A 3,033-nucleotide genomic window follows, 5' to 3' on the forward strand; every position below is an offset into this window, starting at 1 on the left:
AATATCTATATTGTAATATATCATTTAGTTTATCAATTAAATTGCGCAAAATTTTTTAACAGGTGGCAACCCTCCTTTAAAATATTTTCGACTGTAAGTCTTCTTAAAACTCTTTAGTTTGACACCCACACGGCAATATTTTATTTATTTTATCAATTTGACTGAGTTAAAATTTTCAAATAGGTGGCAACACTCCTCAAAAATGTTTGTAGCGGTTATCTTTCTTAACCCTCTTTAATTTGATACCAATATTGTAATATTTCATTTATTTCATCAGTGTAATTTAGTTAAACTTTGAAACAGGTGGCAACCCTAATGATACATATTTTCGGCTGTAAGCCTTCTTAACACTCTTTAATTTGATACCCACATTGCAATATTTCATTTACTTAATCAACTTAACTGAGTTAAAATTCTCAAATAGGTGACAACCCCCGTCAAAAATACTTCCAGCAGCTATCTTTCTTAAACCTCTTTAATTTGATACCCATATGGCAATAATTTATTTATCTTATCAATATATTTGGGTTTAAAAATTTTCAAATTGGTGGCAACCCTCCAGGTTTTTGCGATATCATTGGTTCTGGTATTATACCGAACAATACAAAAACAAAATTATTCAAATCGGTTCAGCCGTTCTCGAGTTTTGACGACCGGGACATACGAACACAACATTTTGATTAATATACATAGAGATAGATGTATACATACATATATATATGTATACATAATACGTGCATTCAAACATACATATATACATATGTATGTACTCGTACCCGTCATGCGTCGCTTTATTTCTTTTTTCCCCTTCCCTATACTACCTATATCTTCCTTCTCACTCATGTAACGTTTTCAGTTTTGAAAATTTCACTCCATTTTTTTGATACCGCCGCCTAAGAAGTTTCACTTCAAAAAAATCACCAAGTTGGCGCTAAATCGCCCAACCTGGGCAGTCTGTGCCTGCATACTAGTGGTTTTGTATGTTTGAAACATTAATACAGCCATATGCATACAACAGTAGTAAAAGTGTATGGTTAGAGTACGCATACGCTCTGAGAATCCACACGTGTTAAACGGAAATGATCGATGTCGTATGCATAAGATTTCTACAGGGAATTGCAAAAGTATGCATGTATTAGTGCAAAAGTGTGCATGTGTTGCTATCACGCTTGCCACATGGCAAAAAATGTTCTGACCAGAATTTACAAAAAAAGTTACCAAGTAAAAACAACATTTTATTATACAATAAACTGTAAAAAGAAACCTCGTTTATTTGCCATAAATAAGATATGGGAACAATAAATAGTTTTTATTTTTAATATATTTTTTTATTGAGCTTTGTACCACGATTGTTTTATTAGGAAAATTGAAAAAGCATTAAAGTCTAAGCGGTAGAAGTTATAGTAGCTAGCACGTAGGGAAAATTCCCTACACGTAGGGATTTTAGTCGAAAAAAATGAGTGTGGGGAAAAGAAGGGCAGATTTTAAAGAATTAGTGAAGTTTAGGGATTTTTCGAAAAATCGTAATTTTTTGCAAATTTTTTCCATTAGAATGCAGATATGCAGATCAGATAATATGACAACTTTTTATGAAGAATAGATATGTGCGAATGGCAGCACTAAGTCCGAAAAAGTGTTCGATTGGCAGCATGCAATCACCACCAACTTCATCAAGGCGAATTTATACAAAGTGGTGTTACCGGCGAATTTAGATTTTCGGTTGTACTGATTGTCAAAATGATGTGTTTGTTATAAATTTGTTTTGTTCTAATTGCCATTGTGCGTATAGTTTGTTAATGTAGTTTTTAGCTTCTGGGCTGCCGCTACCACCTTATAAGAATTCACCTTAAACTTATTTTCCTAACTAGCGTCGACATTAAATGCAAATTTTGCAGAAATGATTTCTTCAAAAGACTCGGATAGTAGTATCAAAAGTGCACAAGCATAATAAAAATAGATTTTGTGCATGCGTTATATGGAAGAAAATGCGCATCACCCTCGACGAAAAAAAAATTCTCAAAAATCAACGGTAATTTTTAACGCCTTGAAACCTGCACCTTATTATACTAAAAATTTTTATAAGAAATGGAATTGCTAATTTTAAAATTACGATAATGGTTTCTTGGTATTTCTTCGATTTTCCCCGAGTTCTGTGTCAAATTGAAAAAAATGTTCTTGTGGTTTTTGAATGAACTATATTTTTATAAAAAATAAGAAAAATTTGGTGTGGAAAATATGCACAAATAAAATCGTCGAAACGTCAGGGTATGCATACTTTTGACGCTGACTGTACATGTTTATTTGTATTGTTAGTTTTGCTTAACCAAAACCTATTCGAGTGCCGTTCGATAATGGTGCCTTAACTCTGCTCTGTGTCTTAGATTTTTCTAAGGCATTTGACTCGGTCAACCATACTTTACTCTGCTGGAAACTTAGGAACCTGTTTGCATTCTCTCATAGTTCCATTAAGCTTTTACGTGGTCAGAGTTCAGCAAGTTAAAGGAGAGATTGCTTCTTCACAGTTCAAATTTATAAATGTGGGTGTCCCTCAGGGATCAGTTCTTGGTCCTCTTTTATTTAGTATGTTTGTCAATGATGTGTTTTCTGTGTGTAAATATGTTAATGTGCATGCGTATGCTGACGTTATTCAGTTATACCTTTCTAATCGTATCGGCCTTGTTGAATATTTATATTATAAAGTAAATAGTGATCTGTCTAATATTCTGCGTTGGGCTGAGTAAAATGGTTTGAGTTTAAATGCTGCAAAGTCTTATGTTATGCCTGTATGTAAAGATTGGGTGGCCACCGATAACATACCATCATTATGGATTGGCACATCTGCTGTCAAAACCACTGGTAAAATTAGGAACTTGGGTTTGTTATAAATAAATAACAAGTTAAGCTGTTCTGAGCATGTAAATAAGGCAGTTAGCAATGTATATGTCACTTTACGTAGGTTAGGAATTTCTGCATCATATACACCGCTAGAAACTCGGTGAAAACTTGCTTTGCAATTAATTTTACCCCACTTGA

Source organism: Rhagoletis pomonella, unplaced genomic scaffold (assembly GCF_013731165.1).
Source record: "Rhagoletis pomonella isolate Grant_MI unplaced genomic scaffold, Rhpom_1.0 Rhpom_scaffold_00017, whole genome shotgun sequence".
Taxonomy (NCBI): domain Eukaryota; kingdom Metazoa; phylum Arthropoda; class Insecta; order Diptera; family Tephritidae; genus Rhagoletis; species Rhagoletis pomonella.